At 34.2% G+C, this 21,243-nt stretch overlaps 1 protein-coding gene across 6 annotated transcripts in view; it reads right to left on the reverse strand.

The window, feature by feature from the left end:
* The window catches only part of LOC129249334 (mothers against decapentaplegic homolog 7), a 43,562-nt gene extending 27,132 nt beyond the window's left edge, over positions 1-16,430 (reverse strand). Inside the window, exons 1-3 of one of the 6 annotated variants that reach the window (XM_054889127.1) lie at positions 16,110-16,430; positions 13,846-13,873; positions 13,281-13,659 (exon numbers count right to left, since the gene is read on the reverse strand). The gene's annotated coding sequence lies outside the window, so the exon portion shown is untranslated. Of the gene's footprint in view, positions 1-13,280; positions 13,660-13,778; positions 13,877-16,109 lie in introns of all 6 variants that reach the window. The other 5 variants (XM_054889107.1, XM_054889116.1, XM_054889135.1 and 2 more) reach the window with 5 other exon arrangements.
* Positions 16,431-21,243: the final 4,813 nt, after the last annotated feature.

The following is a 21,243-nucleotide window of genomic DNA, read 5'->3' on the forward strand; positions in this document are numbered from 1 at the left end:
TTCGCTGCCATAGGCGCTACGTCCTCCAGGTACGCCTCTTCTACGAACCTCCGCGCATATTTAATCAGTGTGGATATCTTTTACATGCGCGCAGATTCGCTTCCAGTTATCACCCGATTTTAGCATCAAATCGATAATATTCTCTCCGTTTAATATGCTACAGGTTTCGGGAGCATAGCGTGGGCATTGAAAAAAGACATGATCAGCGTCTTCTTCCCTCTCCATGCAGATTGCGCAGTTTGCTGAATATCATAGCCGAATCTATGGAGGTATTTTCGAAACACCCCGTGCCCTGAAAGGAATTGGGTTATATGGAAGTTGGTTTTCCCTTTGTTTGGTTCCTTTCTAACCATGTCGTAAGAATAGGTATATATGCGCCCATCTAACTTTCGGTGATCTGTTCAACCGGTCTTGCCAGTGGGCGATCGAACGACGCCTTTCTTTTTCTGCAATATTTTTACGACTTGCTCTACCATCGGGCTAGAATAGCCTTAAATACACTCGCTGCATTTCTTTCGCCAAAATGTCTACGGGGACTAGACCGGCTATAACGAAGACAGCATCGTCTGAAATTGTACGGAAGCCACAGATAGTCCGCAAAGCGCTTAGCCTATAGATGGCTATCAGTTTTTTTGTGTAGCTATTTATGTTCAGTGCGTCAGCCCATATCGGTGCGCAATATAAAATAACCGAGCTGACTACCTGCTATATAGTATTCTTTTGCTGTGGCTAGGTCCACCGTTGTTTGGCATTATTCGCAACAGACAAGACTGCACACTCGATGCCTTCTTCACAGCATATTCCATGTGCGTTTCGAAGTTTAAACGACCGTCAATCATCACTCCTAAGTATTTAACAGCGGGTTTTGAACTAATAGTTACAGTCTCAACATTTACATTTACATATAGTTTCTACTATCTTTCTTCTGCTTATTAGGACTACATCAGTCTTATGCTCAGCTAGTTCCAACTTCATAGACCTTAGCCAAGCATTCATCCTGCTTACTGATTCGCTGACGATGCTCTTAATTTCGTGGATTTATTTTGCGCCACCATTACCACCGCGATGTCAGCCGCGGATCAAATGACTTTAGTTCTAGGGGGCATATCCTGTCTTAGAATCCCGTCACACATTAAGTTTCATGGCAGTGGACCCAGAACTGATCCTTGAGGAGCCCCTGCTGTTACGATATACTCCTCAGCGCCATTGTCGCTTCTAAACCGCAGTCTACGGTCCGTGAAATAGCTCTCAATTATTCTGATAATATAACTAGGCGACCCTATTTTTGCGAGGGTTTCCAGTATACGTTGCTAACGTCCAGAGTTACCACAGCGCAGTACTCTTTTTTCCCCGCCTCGCCATCTTTTGCCTTCAATGGCTTATGTTGCTAAATCTACCACGCATTTGATAGCATCCACTGTTTGGCGGGATTTCCTGAAGCAAAACTGGTATGTGGATAGAATACCTTTATCTTCAGTGATAGATGACAATCTGTCGCAAATAATACTCTCGAATATTTTGGATAATTTTGGATGTGACAGGATGTATATGTATTTGTACATATACGCAGGAATCCACTCGGAGGTTTGTCATTACGTCTCGACACGACCACTATTAGAAACAACTTTTTCTATCATTTGGTGTTTCATACTCGGAGATTCGAGAAACTATCGAGTATTCGAGGTACTACCGAGTGGTAGTTATGCAGCGAGCTAATCGACGGCTAGAATTTAGTATAATGCCGATCGCTTTGGAAAAAACGGTAAAAAGTGGGTGATAGAGGGGTGTATCCCCATCTTAAAACTGAAAACAGAACCTGCGGAGGCTTATAGTTTTTAAGTAATTTAATGTTAAAGTTCTATAATTTAGCGAAAAGTTGGTGTTGCCATACACTTGAAATGAAAACGAAGTTCGCACGCAGGGATGTTCAGTGGAAGGTTCATTGTAAAACTGCAGTATTTTTTGCTGTAATTTAAAGTTGAGAAATGAATTTGAAAATAAAAACATACAACTCATTTAAACTTAAAAACAATGATATTAAGCGTATCACAAAAAATAATAAAGTAATTAAAATTAAATTAAATTAATTAACACAGTATTTTTGCGTGGAACTCTTTATCGCGTAGGCGGCCTTCGGCCGCGCTTCATAAAAATAACCCTCATCAGTCCAACTCCGGCTACGCAATCCACAGTATTTTTGCATAGAACTCCTTTTCGCGTGGGCGGCCTTCGGCCGCACTTCAAAAAAATAACCCTCATCAGTCCAACTCCGGCTACGCAATCCACAGTATTTTTGCGTAGAACTCCTTTTCGCGTGGGCGGCCTTCGGCCGCACTTCAAAAAAATAACCCTCATCAGTCCAACTCCGGCTACGCAATCCACAGTATTTTTGCGTAGAACTCCTTTTCGCGTGGGCGGCCTTCGCCCGCGCTTCAAAAAAATAACCCTCATCAGTCCAACTCCGGCTACGCAATCCACAGTATTTTTGCGTAGAACTTCTTTTCGCGTGGGCGGCCTTCGGCCGCGCTTCAAAAAAATAACCCTCATCAGTCCAACTCCGGCTACGCAATCCACAGTATTTTTGCGTAGAACTCCTTTTCGCGTGGGCGGCCTTCGGCCGCACTTCAAAAAAATAACCCTCATCAGTCCAACTCCGGCTACGCAATCCACAGTATTTTTGCGTAGAACTTCTTTTCGCGTGGGCGGCCTTCGGCCGCACTTCAAAAAAATAACCCTCATCAGTCCAACTCCGGCTACGCAATCCACAGTATTTTTGCGTAAAACTCCTTTCCGTGTTAAAACCATTGAACCCAAAATTAAAACGTCATATGCGTGTATGTAGTAAGCAGGCACAATAACCCCCATTCCCATCATTAACACTAAACTCAAGTACTTAATTTTTGTTTTCATTTGCAGGCATCCGGCAACACCATACTCTTGTAATTCCAATCTTCTTCTTGTTCGCGCTTAAAATTGGAATGTGATTGCATAGGCAAATGAATTTGCATTTAATTTTAATAGATATAATTGGAATATTAGCATAAAAATCGGTACAAACACGCGTGTGAGTGTATATTTGGTGATTTATAGTGAAATGTTAAAAAATATAGAGTGTAATGTGGCAAATTATACTGATGTTCCCAAGGGCATTTTGAATGTAAATAATTAAAAAATTATTATTTCCCGATTAATTTAAAGTTATAAAGAGTGTTCCTTAACACCTCACTAACATCTCCACCAAGTTTCATTAAAAAAACATTATAGTTTGCCAGAAATTCCAAGATCGGCATTGTTCTAAATTCCAGCCTAATCGACTACGGCAGTAGTTTGCAAGGTGAAAAATAGGTGGTTGTGGTTTTAGGCCCACTAAACATTTTTTAGCCGTTTAAAACTTTATGACTTAAGGGGGGAAGCTGGTCTAGAATTTTGAAAAAATCGAAAAATTTTTTTTTGTCTTAAAAGGTGCTTTAGGGTCTTAGAAATAATATACCAAATGAGGGATGCCAGCAAAAATGTCAAAATGCCCAAATTTTTCATTCGACGGCAGTGTCTCGCAGGTATGCCCCGAACGCTATTTACAACTTTAAACGCGTTTTTCTCGAAATCACTTTTTTTAAACTGGCCGAAGACATAACTCGAACAAGTCTTTACCGATTCTTACGAAATTTTGACAATACATTCGAAATACCTTTCTCCGGAGACGTACGTAGGATTTTTTATTTATATTACATAGTTTTTTTTTTAATCAACAATTTTATGTCGTTCTTTATAGTGAAAATTGTAACTTTTTGTTCAAACGTGCACCATTTCGCGAAAAAAACAAAATATCGAAAAAATCCTACGTACGTCTCTTTCTGTTGTTATATAGAAACTAAAAAAATTTTATTTTTTGATCCAGGACAAAAATTAAGGAGTTTACGTCTTCGGCAATGGACCCACTAGAAAAAAAGGCGCCTTAGGAGAACTGCTGGACAGCGGCCATTTTGAAATTAATTCAGACGAAAAATTTTGTATTTGTACCATGAAAGCTATATTATTAAACCTATTTCACAGATTTTCGATTGATTCCTTTGTTGAGTCAAAATAAATTCATAAAATATGCCCATTTTTTGCGCTCTAGACCAGCTTCCCCCCTTAAGGCATTAAAACCCTTACGACAGCTTGTAGCTTGTGTACCAGCTAAATATTAGACTTTTAAAGTCGTATTTATTAAATAAAAGCTTATTTCCCCTCCTTCATTTCAGCTTTAGCTAGTGATGACCATCAAATTGTCAACATTTTGCTGATAGTACGCATGGCATTGTTGCAGAACTTATGTGATAGAACGTGCTGCTATCTCATAAAAAATAACACTGCCGCAATTATTACAGCTCGAGCATATTCGATGTCTCTGATTTGTATACAAAAAAAAAAAACAAAAAACAACAATGTTACCACCTGGTAAAATCTCTTCAAGCTAAAACGTGGTAAAATTAATATACCAGATAGCATAGAATTACGAGCAACTGAAGTATTGTCGTTCTCACGCAGAATAAATTTTATATATGTATGTATGTAAATACTTAGAAGTGTAAATATGTAGTGAATGTGCGCTTTGGATATTAACTTCATTCACTTCATCAAATATTACTTATTATAATTCAGAAATGTTTATTATTAATTTTGAACGTAATGACGACATATTCATTTAATTAATTTAGTTATTTTTTTTGTAAAACGATTACACATTACATCAGCTTGTTGCTAGCATGCGTGACAAAAAACATGTTAGAACATATTTTGGGCTGCCCTATTTATATACTATGTATCTAATATACATATGTACATATATGTACGTAATTAGTGGAAAGGTTGAATTTTTCTTGCTCTTTTCTCACATGTGCACACATATGTATATACACATATGCACAATACACAGCACAAGTTATTTTTCTAAGCATTTAACAAGTAGTCTTCTTACTGAGTTATTTAAGTTTTGCGATTTTATTTTACTCATTTAACCATTGCAAATATTTCCCGCATTTTTAGGCAAATATCTACTTCAATGTTATATGTAAATACTCACATACATACATAAATAGATAGATATGTATGTATGCACTGCATATACATATATATGTACATAAATAAATGCTATCTCTCACACTCCCTCTCTATATTATATATGTATGTATCTAAACGTGATTATGGTTGAATGTGTTTACATACATACAGACATATATAGTAGTATGCATATGCATCTGCACAACTGTATGTAAGTACCTGTAAGGTGCTAAGGCGTGTGGCTGACGGCAGAAAACCAGACACTACGACAGCTAGCCAGAAACGCAGTGGCGTCATAAACCAACAATAATACATACAGCTTGTTTGCTTGGACTTGCGTGTAGCCACACTGGCAAACGAGCAAGAACAACAAGTATAACGCAAGGCAACCGGTTGGCGGGTGTGCAGCGGCATCTTAAACATTAGGCGCCAGTGGGCGCCACTGACGTAATAAAAGAAATAATAGTAACGTTACCGACATCGTCATAATGGCGCCTCGAATTCAGACACAAACACGGCGTGGCACAGACAGACACATTCTTTATACATTTACAACAGCATTCACCTACAATATATGTGTATTGTACATGCAATCGTATGTTCGTACACAGACATAACGAGTTGAGTAGTGCCAGCGTTCCGACGCCAGTGAATAACCAGATAACGACAAACACGTCTGCGGTACACCACCTCTCACCGCGCCACGGCACTCCAAAAAATAAACCAAACCGATTCTCTTGGTAAGGCGCCTTGTTTATAGCTGGTGCGGACATACAAACAAATTTATGAACGTACTCTACATGTGTATGCATATATAAAATAAATACTTATGTATGTATGCATTTAACGAATTTAATTGTATATACAGTTACTCACACAGAAAATGAGACACAGCGTACGTAAGTACAAATTTTAAACTGCTAATTTCCTAAGAGATTGAGTGATTTTCAATTCCAACTGCTGCTTTTTATTTACGCTATGCAATCTTTTCAATATAAACATAATGACGTATAGTTCATAGTCAAGTTATATTCAAGTCGGCTCATTTTAACGTGTTTTCTCTTCTCAAAAAAAAAAAATTTCATCTCATTATATGACAACATTACACAAATATTGTCATACGACCTGCGAAAACGCAATATTTAAGAGAATAAAACAAGAAAAACACAGCACTTCCATAAATCACATTATATATATGTATGTATGTATATATGTACATGTACATATGTACATACATGTAGGTAATCAATTAAAAAATTACAATTAAACAATTAAACTTTTTCGTACAACTCCAATATTCACTTGGCCTGGTATTCCATGTCAGAGAGAAATGTTTTAAAAATAAGACGCAATCCTATGTACATACGCATATACATACATACATATATGCTCAGAAAGGAACAGGAAAATTTGATAGTCCTGGCGCAGAGCAGAATAAATCCGATATTATTAGGAGAAAAGAAAACAACATTAGTTAACTTAATTAGATCTTAGGCATCGCCAAGTTAGAGTCGACTAGAAGTAGAAGATAAAGCGCGATTTAAATTAAAGTATGCTTCAACCTGATTTTATTTCTTGAGATCATAAGTTGAGTGTTTTTTCTGCCAATGTCACATTACTGAGACGTCAAGAAACTGATAAAAAAAAGGTCATCCGTTCGGTTTAGATGATGACGATTTTTATTCTAGGTACCGATTTCACAAAACCACTGTTCAATTCATCATTCGTATGAAAATTTGTTCAAAAATATTTCAAAACTATGTATGTATTTGAATAAGCAAATCAGCTAATTTATACATATGTACATATGTATTCTAAACACAGGTTGTATATTAATTGATATATTTAGATATTAAATTGCAAGTAAAATATTCTGCTTCAAATGTCGACTTTTTCTCAATATAAAAGCCAGACTGTCACTTAAACTTTGTTTTAAAAGATTGCTAGCGTAAAAGTAGCCTTTTGTTGAAAAATTATGTTTTAGCTTATAAACAAAAAATATTTTTAAAGTATATTCATTAGTTACAATACTACATTTTCCCCTCAGAAGAACATCGCTACTTTTGCAGCGTTGCCATTCCAGTGTATTTCCTAATTAACAAAGTCCTTATTATTTATCACTATATATTATATTAGACTGACTCTGACAATAAGTACTAAAAGTAGGATTTGGTTTTTTGTTAGTTGGTTGCTACATATATACCTGTGCCCCATGTAAGCATATCATTTTCTATAGGGTATTCATCACATCAAATAAATTGTTAATGTCACAGTAGAGCTGCCTGTTTTTCGAAAAACTGTAAAAGCGTCCCGTGCTCCCGAGTGCACTTTGTTTAGATTAATTCGATTCACGAGTCAAATCACTCAGTTCACTTTGCGGAGTTAAATACTTTTTCCACGACCAAATTGCTTCTACTACTCGTTTGTTGAATTCATAGATTCCAAATATGAATATCAAGCGACCATTTGTACAGTTTTGTTACGAGCACATTATAAAACAATTTCGACACCCAATGCTTGTGAGTGGTTACTGCAGACTATTTGTTATTATTTTATCACTTTTATATCGAGTATACCATATAACTTAAAGAAATACCTTAAACAGACTTTACAATGATATATGTGTGTTTTAAACCGTTATAAGAAAAAAAAACACGTATCGAATACAATATTTATTTTTAGTGGCGTTAAACTTGACACACAATAGGAAGATTCAAATTCAGTGTATCAACTTACGTTAATAGTTGTTCCCATATGCTCGAGTTCAAATGATAACCGGAGATAGTAAACTTAAGCTTTCTGGTGAATTCTTCAGTTAATAATTTAAAATTCCTGTTTTTACTATTTGAATATTACATTAACCCTTTTTCTGTAAATAATTATGGGCATATCTTTACCGATTTACTACTAAAAATCACTACCCAAAATTTATCCAAAGAAATGATTTTATTTTAACCGGAAGTTTTAAATTATTGGTTGAATTATATTTGAAAAAAATTAAATGCATTCATACTTTGAATGGGTAATGTATTTCTTTTACTAACTATTTAACTTTAAATTGCTAAGTCCCATTCTGAGTTTGAGTAACTGTATTTAGATATCTATGAACACACTCTTGTGAAAACGAGTCACATACATATATATGTTCCTTCACCTATGCAGTCATCAGTGTTACCGTTATATGACTGAAAAGAAAAATTGGCCTTTTTTGAAAGCAAAACCCCTAACCCCAACTTTTAGCAAAATTCCACAATTTAAGGATTTTTTTTTTTTAATTTTTAGCGACTCTTGCCCCCTTTAATATTAATAACTTTATTTTATACATATATTTGATTTTCCTTTTACGCGGTCACGATCGGAATGTTGAGCGCTTGGTTATATGGTACTACGATGTGAACTAAAAAAAGAAATGGAATGCTATCGAAGTACCAAAAATTAAATAGCTCAAAGCTTAAAATCCTATTTAGTACAGAATTAATAGAAATCGTTCTTTTATTCTTATTTATTTAAAATATCTTTTTGTATGCATGTGTGTAGTTGGCCCGAGTTAGAGCTTTCCTATGAAAATCTGTTTTTGTTTTTTTCTACGCGTTTTTTCTTTCTTACGTTATCTTTTTTAGAAAGTTATTATTTTTGAAAACTATTTATTTTTTACGCAACCAATTTTGGTCATAATCTAACGCGAAAAACCAGCATCAGGTGTATTTTCGCGATGTTTTTCATGTCTATCTATTATATGTACATACTTTGTTCATTAGGAACTACCATATCAAAAAATGTTATCAAATGACGAAACAGTTCAATATGATTTTACTAATTTTAGTTATATGTTGTGAATTATTTGACACAAGTTGTTTTCTTCTATAATTATTAAAAACCATACATTTCGGTAGATATCGTAATGTCAAAGTAGTATTGGTATAAAGAATTAGTGACACTTTTTTTGGCCGCATCTCTTTTTCCGATCTTTGAAATTTCAACAGTAACACTGGCAATCAGAACTCTTTGTGCAGCGAAACGAGAATGGGATTTGTATTTCTCACAGATACTACAACTACAACCACATCACGAATATATTCCTGAGTGACAGGCCATCTCATTGGAGTGAGGGCCAAAGAGAACATATTTTACTCACATACGTAGATACACTTACACACATGTATGTGTGTACATATGTGTATAGTTTCAATTCTTCAAAATCTTTTTGGCGCCATCCTCTATTAAGTACGTATGTTTGTATGCAGATATTTCTCTCGGACTTTGATTTCTCTTTAAAATTTGAACAGTGCGAAAGTGCCGCAAATCAACAATTGGAAACAATAGTATTGTGAATTGTTGCATAAAATATTAAATAAATAAAATATCGCCGGTTTCTATTTGCAAATTAGCTTATAGGCTACACGTTTAAGAAATGTGCATATACTACATATGTATGTATATCTACATATCACTCATTTACTGCTTGAGTGGCATAATCCAAAAAACCAAAATGTTGAGGAAATCGGCTTCAATGTTTCCAATTTACTATGCCTTATGTATGTGATGAGATACTGCTAAGAGATATCGCCGTGAAATTTTGACATAGCATAAAAGAAGAAATTGTGATAATTTTTGCATAGTTATTTAAACTTTTTTCTTTTGATAATGACACTAATACATATGTACATAAGAACCCTATATTTGAAAGCTTACATACAGTGGCATAAAGTAGGTGCGAGTTTACTCTCACAATTTTGCTTCGAATGGCCAAATCAGGTAATCTATCATCCTTATTATTGGACGGTTTGATGTTGGCCACAACTTTGCTCTATACATCGTGCAATGTCGGAACGAACATAGTGAGCTAGGTAAATTTATTGCCATATAACTTAAAAGAATTAGGAAATAAAATTAAGCAAAACTTCTTAAGACTGAGTTTAATGATTCTTCTTCTAATTTTTGTCTAACATTGTTTGCATATGAGATCTTATACATATATGTACATACATACGTATCCGCTCCGCAAGGAAACTTTCTTCTTTCAGTAAGTTTTTAAAATAGATTGTGTACTTCTTTTAGAAAATAGGACGTATTTTCATTATATTTTATATATTTTGTTTTGTGCTTAAAGGCTTTTTCATGGGAGCATAAATGTATGTAACTTCCAATATTTAAAGCACGGCAGGAAATTTTGTACTACCACTCTTCAAATCATTAAATCCGATTGTTGCACTTATTATTCACTGCTTTAAAGCTAAAAGTTTTCAAACCAATTTTTTTTTATCTATAAAGAGTTATTCAATTCAAACTAACGGCTGGCCCAGCATCACTTACGATTTGCCAACAAGTTACATACATAAAGGGTCTTTCAAAAGAAATTTGGATACTTTCAGGTTCCACTATTTTGATTCCAAATACGGCTATTAACAACTACATGTGAAAAATGGCATTATTTAATTGTACACCATGAGTACGTCTTCAGATAAAATCCGCAACACAGTCGATTCATGAATGCTTAATTGTTGAGAACGGCGAGATATTGATGTTGAAGGTTGCTTATCAACACTTCGCGCTATTTTCTTGATAAGTTTCAATAATTTTAAGGTATTACTCTATCGTGTAAAAGTGTACATTTGTCTTTTGACAAATGTGAAAGATGAAAAAAAAGGTACCATCTAGGAATTATTCCCTACTGACATCAAGACTTCACTTTTGAAAGACCTTTTATATAATGGCAACTAAGAAAATCTATCTCGATGTAATAATTATTACCCATATATCTGTACGATAAATCATTTGAAACCGCCCCATCAACTATAAAATGATAATAAATTGCCGTCCGGCTTTGCCATTTTGACGTTAGTCCTCTTAGCGAAGGTCTCGACAATGTCGAGTCAAATCTTGCCAACGTTGGCACTATGTTAAAATAGGCGCTTTTGGTGCTTACACGGAGGTGTTCATTGTATATATGTATGTATGTATGTAACATATATGTATGTATATGGACGATTGTTCAACGCGGAGCCAGGGAAACATTATAGTGAAGAATACCTTAAGGTCATGGAAGAATATGAGAGATTGCTGGGTGAGCAGTCTTTAGAAAACGCTTTTGGTATACACTTTTTATTGCACATTACATTCAGGTGTAATAAATAAAATTAATTTTTTTAAATAAAAATTGATTTTTAAGTCTAAACAATATTGTTAATTTAAATTATAGCAATAAATTTAACTTTAATGTAGTGCAATTTGGTTCGCAATATTTTTAGGTAATCCATCTATTGTCATAAGCGCAGATTCTATGGTTTCTATGGTTTACCCTCACGTGTTAGTGCAGAAATTGTTGGGCAATTTTATGCATTGTGTGTTTGGATGCAGTCCAAATTTTCTATTGGCAGTATCCAGCAATGAAAATTGATCAGAAAATCTCGCCTAGAGGTAACTCGAGCAAACATTGTGCACATATTACCTTTTGTCCAAGGTAATTTGGTTTGAAATTAGTCTATAATTAAGCCCACCTACCATATAATGGTAAGGTGATATATCCGCTATAAATGAAGCAAAATTATTCAAATGTGATGTAAACAATGAACACAAGATGTGCCACGCCCACTTTTATATACATGCGTACATCTCGATAATGACTCGATAAAACTCGCACAAACTTGATTTGTATACTGCTCTCCCCATCATTTAATTTTACCAAAAAAAGAGCAAAAAGCAGCTCCTCACAAATTGCAGCAACCATTTCGGAAAAATAGCATGCGGTTAGCTCAAGCACCATCCGATGGATCCTAAATGAAGCAGGTTATAACGCTAGAATATGCAGAAGGAGACTTTTGATAAGTAATGTGCGTTTAGAACTATAAAATTATATGTAATTAAAAAAAATGTATATTAGCGTACCACAAATTTTTGAGGTTTTGTAGTCAGAAGTCGGTGAACATATTTTCATTGAAAATACAATGACCAAAGAAGACATCTTTAATATTTTAATTTAAAGAAAAGTACAACGGAATTGAACTTAGGCAATAACTTATATTTCCAGCAAGACAATGATGCGCAGACCACGACGAAATAGTGTGACTTTGGATACCGCACAATTTTCGTTCACGTATTAAAAACACCTTCCTAATCGACCAGGCTCAATCCAATCCAACATTTGTGGAATGAGCTTGAGAAAACGAATAAGAAGGCATACTATAACACCAAAAAATCAACTAAAAGCTGTTATCCTAAAAGAATGGCGACAAATATCAGTCGGAGTCACTAAAAACTTGGTACAATCTGTGCAAAATAGGCCTAAAGAAGTTATAAAGCAAAAACTAATGCAAACTACATAGATACTAAAATTAGTTTTACTTGTAGATTACATATACGAGTATATGCAACGATTTTGAATACCGAGTACTTCGTCCAATCCAACAGTGAGATGACTTGATGTTTTAAATTATTTTAAATTTAATTTAAATTTACTTTTAATTCAATTTTAATTCCATTTTTTCATAAATTAACAATTAATTTCATTTTTAATTAATATATTTTTTGCATTTTATTCCTATGCTCGATTGCTTATTGTTTGATGATACTATGCCGGAAATTTTGTCCATCACTATTTATACAGCAAATATAAAATAATATAAAAATTCCTGCAGAATCAGTTAGCCATTACTGTGAAAAGCATAATCTATGAAATGTATTTTAATTAGTTTCAAATGGTTTAAATTGTGAACTGTATACCACTGATACCATTTAGTATCACAGCAATAATGAAAGCTATAAAATTCGGGTCAGCGAACATTGTAATTTCAAAGGTACAAGAAAGGGAATTCAATTTAAAAACATGAAGAATTCAATGATATCTATTCAAGTTCACCGCAAATAATTTAAAACCAGTCTGCTTCAAATTCTGATATAAAAGCAATCGTGGTTAAGTTTTACGCAGCCCCTTTCATGATCAGACTTTTTTAATTACCGAATTTCTTACAATTTATCTATTTTTACGTTTGTCGTAAGTTCCAAAAACAAAGCAAAAATAAGATTAAAAAATAGTAAAAGGTAATCTTTAGCTAAAGGAAAAAAGTTACTCAGAAAATGCACAATATTTGCTGACATGTATTATATAACGCAATACTTGTTGAACTTATATACGTATACATATGTGTGTGCATGTGTACATACATATCTGGTTGTATGTATGGCTGTAGGTGTTTATTATTTAAACAGCTCTGAAATAGCAATACAAATTTTGTACTTACATGATAATTTTATCGCTAACATCCGAAGTTTAGATAGTTTTTCTTATCGCCAGATTAATTGATTAAAGTGTTGATTGCAGCACTAATGATATTTAAGTGAATTGTATTTGTATATTTTCGATATGTTTTTGTTGCGTTTTCACTTATTTTTTATTATAAGTTCATTCCTTTCTCCCTCCTACATTGGCATACACGATAAATTTATTCAAATTTTATGTGCATGTACATGGTAGGTATATATGTATATTGATAGATGCAAATTTGCATATTTTATAGTTAACTGGCTGATTCTGGGTTCACCACCGCTAAGCTTTTTAATTTTGTTGTTTCGCTTCACAGCATAAATTTAAAAACATTTGTTCACACCCGGTAGTATTGCCTAAATTGATGTATGATTTTTTGAAATTATTTACTCGATACACTTGTTGCCATCCGTAGTAAACATAGTAGATATGTATGGGCTTACATAATTATTTACATTTATACGTATGTACATACATGCAATTGTATATGAACGTTGTTGTGGAAAGCATTATGTTACTGTATTTTATTCAAACTCACTCACATTTCGAGTTGCACTTTTCGTTGTTTATCTGCTTGGTAACCAAATATAATCCATATTTTAGTTAATAATTCGCAGAAACCGTACACGAGATACTTACATATATCACTATATAGTGCATATATGCTTATAAACACATATACATATATATATTATATGTATGTACATTTATGTATGTAAATATTCTGTTTAGTTATTTTTATATTACATATACATATGTATATTCATATGCAAGTGAAATATGTTTTAAGATAGGTTTTAAGTCAGTGTAGAAGCAATGGAAAATTATAAACACATAGATAAAGGCCTATATACATATGCATGTATGTACCAATAAAATGTAAGAATACTTACGTACATATATATATATATTGTATGAAGTTATTTTGTTTTATTTTAACCTACATATTTTCATTTTCGAAAATGCATCGAAAATATTAATGTAGATAAAGAAACGTGTATACATACATATGTACATATATTAAGCCGCCCACCCCCTTCCACCCGTAAATAATAACATTACTATTGAAAAATTATGAATTGAAGGGCGCGACGATTTTGCTCTTTATTAAAAAATTCACGTGAAACTTCACCGAAATTGGTATAGGTTTAGTTTTTGGTGATACCTCCTCTAACTTCTGGAATGAAAGACTTTGCATATTAACAATCTACTGTTCGGAAAAGGCATAATGTTTCAGGAACGCGTTTGAAACAATACAAAATACAAAATGTACATTTCAAAAATATTTTATTTGGTTTCGAGCAAAAAGTCACAGCATATTCAAGTTATTGTGCTATCCCACGAATGTTTTTTAAACCTTAATTTTATGTATTGTGGGTGCTTTGAGTTTATTGGACATGTAGAAATTTAATATTATTCGTCATTGCACATGAACATTTGTATGATTTAAGTAAAACGATTGATTTTGTGTCTTCACTTTTTATGACATGTATGTATGTATGTGGGATTTGTTAGGTAAGTTAAAATTATTGATTAGTAAAGTCCTGTTATTGGCTTACTGCGCCTTGCTGTGCAGTCTCTATAATTTGGTATTAAATGCTTTTTCTACTTGAATCCCAAAAGTTCCTACTGTATCCATGCAAGGAATATAAAAACACAAAAAATGCAATATTGATCACTAATCTAACGGAATCACTAAATCTAATCTAAAATTTAACGGTAAGACCAAGAGACGTGCTGTTACGTGGGGAAAGGGGAGCTAGACGAACTGATTTTCGGAAGCATGTGAGGAGGCTGTGAGTTTCATGCAGGGCATATATTAGTTTTTTCATTCATGGGGTGAGAATTCACGAAGATTTTAATTGCTTCTCCGGGAATATGGTTTGATGCTTATCGATACTGAATCGGACTCGTCAATAAATTGAAAAGATAACTTATAATTAGTTGTGGGATATAGCCCGACTAGCATTTGGTCTGTTCTCAATGACAGCATCTCAACGAAAACTGCCGTTAACGTAATTTAAATGAACGAGAAATTAAATTAGCACAGAAAATTCTAGGGGACCAATCTTACATTCTTAAGACGCTACCGAACTAGATTTTTAGCTCATGTGAATTTCAATATTTTGTAAGTAATAGTTCCTTATGCCCATTTCAATGAGTAAATATATGTATGTATGTATGTATGTATAATTAAAATTTTTGCTTTGAACTTCTATTTTATATGTATAATCGTATATCTATTATATTTACTGACTTAATTTCAAAATATAGCTTTAAAATTCATACATTTACACATGCAAACATAATTTTTACAAATAGATGCATGCGTTCATTCACATTACTTACTTACATACATATGTATATACGTATCTGCATACGAACATACATGCACACACATAGATACACATTTGTTTCCAAGTTTAAAACATACTGTTGGTAGCGCCACCTCTTAAGTCAAATCATAAATTTTAGCCAGTTTTTTTTTTTGGCAATTTCTTCTTTTCCTACACATCGGTTTTAATATAGCCACATACATATACATACATCACATACTTACACATCTGTTCACAAGAATACCTACGTATATACATACATACATACATACGTATGGATGTATACATATATAATATGTATATGAATTACAAATTATATTGAAAATATGTAGAAAGAAGAAAATATACGAGTGTGCGGTAGGTAGAAGTGGATGAGAGCAGCAGCGATAAAAATACACAATGAAGGTGCATATGTACAAATGTACATACATATACTATATAATTTATTCAACACTGATCAATCTACATACATGTACGTATAACAAGAATGAGTAAAAGATTATACATTTTTCACCGATTTTATATAAAAAATTATCGGTTTATTTATTGGGTGCGATTTACGGAGACAAAACTAATATTGTAATTCGATAACACGCACAAATTTAATAGGCTGTCACTGCGTTTTAATTTGGCGAGATGACACACTTTACTTATTTATACACAACACAGATTTTTTAATGTACTTTTATTGCACTTCACATTTTTGCCATTGAATGTAGTCGTAAAGCCGGAAAACATTAAAATAAAAAACTAACTAAATCCCCCAACACATAATTACACGTCTTACACCAGCCAACAGACAACAGCAACTAAACATTTTGTTATTTGGAAAATTCTCTTTTACCTATACCCACGACATACCGACGAGTTTATTTGTGTATTTGTGTGCGTGCATATCTATGTGATTATGCTCAGACTCAGAGAGAGTGATTATACTCTTTAGTATCTACATATGCACATTGCAGAAGTAGTGGTATCAGTTCCAATTCAATTTGTTTCATGACTATTCATTTTTAATTCTCTCGGATCAAACTTAGCGTTGCCATCCACAAATAAAACTTCTGGTGTTTGATATGCATATGTACAAGAGTCAGTATATAAGTAGTTTAGAAATACATCAGTTATGTTAAAAGTTCTGTACAATTTCAAATAAAATTCAAACCTTTGTTTTCTAGGAACTTAACATAATTTCAAAACTGAGTTCATACGTATGTAAAAAGCTGCTCTCATAAATACTTGTTTTTATAAACTGCCATATAATGCGCATATTTGCCGAAATCTACTAGAAAAATCAACTCGATTTGTGGCATGGAATAACCAAGGAAGATTTAACCTAGAAAATACTCAAAGTTCGTAATAAAAATTATTACGCCTGCTATCGGAAGGCAAGCGGAACTCATCGACATCAGGAGACTGACACATCCAAAACAGGGTTTTCTGCTCGTACTTCCAAAAGAATCAGAAAAGCCAATAAGGAACATTAATTTATTGTCAAAATTCTATATTATATCTTTATAGCTTCACACATGCAAATTGATTACATATGTAACACAATGTAAATAATTTGAATAAAGATAAATTACCACGTTCATTAAATTTTAATTTATACCAATTACTAAAACTCTTAAACTCGAGGTGCTATGAAGCGGTCTTCTACAACAGGCTATCGCCACAGCACAAAATCTTGACAGTGTGAAGTATTATAACAGTAATAAAATCTATTATGCATTGAGCAATTGCTAACGGTTTAAACGCCGCATCAGAACTGCTTTCAAAAAGACTCTTCATAGGTTTTAGTATTCTCAGAATCAATTTTAACCAGATAGCTTTAAAATTACTTTACAGTAGACACACATTTTTTAGCGTGTTTTCCTGGGCTTAATTCAGTGTACCCATCAATTTCCACGAATCATTTTTACGGTTAGTGCCAACACAACAATTGCTGTTAAGAAAATGACGACATTGAAGATGAAGTATGATATTAATGGATGATGAAGGATCTAAATATAACTAATACAAAATTTCAAGTGTTATTGCATTTACGCGGGTCTCGATATTGGCCTTTGAAACACAGCTTGATTAAATTGCGATTTAGAAAGCGAGCTACCTCAATCCATTAAATTAATAAAAATACATAAACAAATGCATATGTATGGCAGATGATGAAGCAGACTTAATTAGTTATTGTATTACGTATTGGTTCTTTTAGAAATTTGAAGGAAAGTAAAGGGATAGGTATGTACCTAGATATATTATATATAATACTAGCAAACCCGGCCCCCTTCGCTGGGCACACTAAAATAGAATAGATATGGTTTAGAACAGAAAATATATGATTTTCATATTATTTATTTCTTTATTCTTTATTCAAGCGCTTTGGCATAAACAATATTTTATGTTTTTCTATTTGTTTTTGAGTAAATATAAAATATAAATTGAAAATCAGGAAAAAAGAAGATTGTTTTTAAATTTCAAATCAACGCATATGAATAAACAATCGTCTTTTTTCCTGATCATCCATGGATTTTTCGTTTCAATTTATATGTTTTATTAAGCATTGGAGCTTTTTTAACCATTATCCATTTATATTTTTCAAAAAAAAAAACGAAAAAAAATTTTTTTTCCACGAACACATAATTTCATTCGGATTTCACATTAAATTCTCAAATTTCGTAAGAAATTATTCACTGTTCCAAAATCCACTCCAAAAAAATTCACAAACAATTTTTACATGCTGCACTTACGTTTTTTCCTTATGGCATCCAAATCAGAAAGAAATATTGACACATTGTAACTCACACTATCAATTTGACAGTTCAGTTCCGCCCCAAGCGTTAAAACAGTAAGCGACATTATGGCTGGTTCAAAAGAACGCTGTACCCGTTGCCAGTGCCAGTCCGAATTACAACCAAACTTTACGAAACCCATTTTCAATACTTACTTAACAATGTGTGTAAGTTTGGTTTAATTCGGTGCAAAGACACGGCGGGTCCACGTTTTGGCATATATTTCGAGACCCTAGTCATCAATAGGTATGAAAATTACCCCGTATTAAAGCACTTGTCAACAGCTTTCATTTGATACCCATATTGTACATACACAACCAAAGGTTACCCGGGCCCACGTTTTGACCTATATCTCGAGACTCCAGTCACGGAGCGGCATGAAAAATACTCTGTACTAAAGCATTCACCAACAGCTTCCATTTGATACCCATATTGTACATACACATCCGAAGGTTACCCGGGTCCACGTTTTGACCTATATCTCGAGCCCTATTTCCAAAATAAAATATAATCCATGTTACTCGTGGATGATGTAGCTTTCGAATGGTGAAAGAATTTTTAAAATCGGTCCAGTAGTTTTTGAGCCTATTCATTACAAACAAACAAAGTTTTCCTCTTTATAATATTAGTATAGATGTATATAAAGATTTCACGTTGCATTTTCGTTCACTTCGCTTAGCTCCGGACGTGCGTCTGCCTTGAAGTAAGCGGCGCACTATATGTGTACACATTTCCTAAACACCACCTCCAAAGATGGAAATTTGAAAACAGCAACGACTTGTCCTTTGCCGAAACCTAATAAGACGCCGGGTCAACCAAGCTCGTATCGACTCCTCTGTAGGATTGATACGATGGGCAAAATTTTAGAACGGCTTATTGCTGATCGTTTGGAGCAGCACCTTATTGAAAAAGAAGGCTTGTCCGACAACCAATATGGTTTCCGCAGGGGGTGCTCGACTATTGATGCAATAAAAAAGCGTACATCAATAGCGGAAAATGCCATTGAAGGAACAAGATGGATGCATAGTACCAAGGAGTATTGCACCGTCATAACATTGGACGTAAAAAATGCATTTAACTCTGCATGCTGGTCCCACATTATGCAAGCTTCAGGAAAACTGGACACGCCACCATATCTATTGCGTTTGATAAAAAGCTACCTGTCGGATAGAATACTAATCTATGACACAGACGAAGGAGTTAAGCAATATAGAGTAACTGGGGGAGTGCCGCAAGGTTCTGTGCTGGGCCCTCTATTGTGGAATGTGCTCTACGACGGAATCCTCCACATCCCAATACCAAAAGCAGACGAATTAATCGGATACGCGGATGATATTGCGTTGGCAATAGTGGCAAAAGAGCTTCAAATTAAGACTCTATGTAGTGCGACAGTTTGCAAACTAAAAAACTGGCTTACATCGTCAAACCTACAGCTTGCGGGCCAAAAAACTGAAGCAGTTTTGATCACAAGTAGGAAAAAAATTGAGAACATTACACTCAGCATAGACGGACATAACATCCACACCCAACCGTACCTGAAATACTTGGGAGTCATGATTTATGCACGCTTAGACTTCAAAGTGCACATTGAAAAAGCTTGTGAGAAAGCAGCACGGGTAAATACAGCGCTATCTCGAATAATGGCTAACATAGGCGGGCCAAGCCAGAACAGAAGGCTACTTCTGGCAAAAGTTACCCAATCCATTGTAATGTATGCCGCACCTGTGTGGGGACAAGCGTTAAAATACGAAACATACGGCAAGAGTACAAAATCTCTGTTTCGACTGAGCGCTATTAGAGTCGCAAGCGCTTTTCGCACTGTATCCCATGAAGCTATCGGAGTAATTTCTGGCATAATGCCCCCAGATATAATGGCTCTGGAAAGTAAGAGAATATATGACAAAAGCCGAAGCCTTGGCAGGTCGTTAATAGCTGAGGAGCGCAAAGAAATCAGATACGAGAGTTTATCTAAATGGCAAAGACGCTGGGATATAACAACCAAAGGGAAATGGACACACCGACTCATTAGTACAATCTGATCGCCCTTTATATATCCGGCGTTAGGAAGTGTTATCCCAGTTAAACGCTGTCTATGCTTGTGCAGCAAGGCAGGGACTGGTCCACAAATATTCCTTCGCCAAATTGGTTACATAACCAAAGTATCTTCTATCTTCAAACAGAAAGGTTATTCCACGCTAGACACGCCGACACTTCTAAAGGCACTAGAAGTGATACCACCATACATTCAAGTGGAGAAGGGCATAGTCTGGCTCGGTTGAAAAATGGACTTGTGAAAAATTAGCCAACACCAACGCCAATCAAAAAGAATAAGAATTTACCAGCTTTGAGTGCTACGGAGTGCTCTGTTCCCTAATTTTTATTTGAAAATTTGCTTTGAACAGCTTTTTGGATCTTTGCCGACAGGGAGTTTTCGTGTCTGCTATAATTTTTTCCAGAGATCATTTCTTTCATTCAAATAACAATAGCAATAACAAGAAATATTTGCGTCTTTGTGTAATGATTGTTTTAAGTTATAAAAAATATTCATCCAAAATATATCGGAAACGATAAGAAGCAGTATAATGATATTTATCTGTTTTTATTTGTTGGTTCATACATCTATGTACCAGATAAAACTCTCCTAGTACGATACTATGTAGTACGGAGAGGGAATTTCGTATCATGGACACGTAGTATAAAGCTATTTATTTATTTATTTCAAGAAGTCAAGAGAACTAGACTTCAAGCTGACTACTAGAATTAAAGAATAATGATCAACTGTCAAAAATGACACCTAAATCTTTAGACTCTGTAACAG

Source organism: Anastrepha obliqua, chromosome 1 (genome assembly GCF_027943255.1).
Source record: "Anastrepha obliqua isolate idAnaObli1 chromosome 1, idAnaObli1_1.0, whole genome shotgun sequence".
In the NCBI taxonomy this organism is placed as follows: Eukaryota; Metazoa; Arthropoda; class Insecta; order Diptera; family Tephritidae; genus Anastrepha; species Anastrepha obliqua.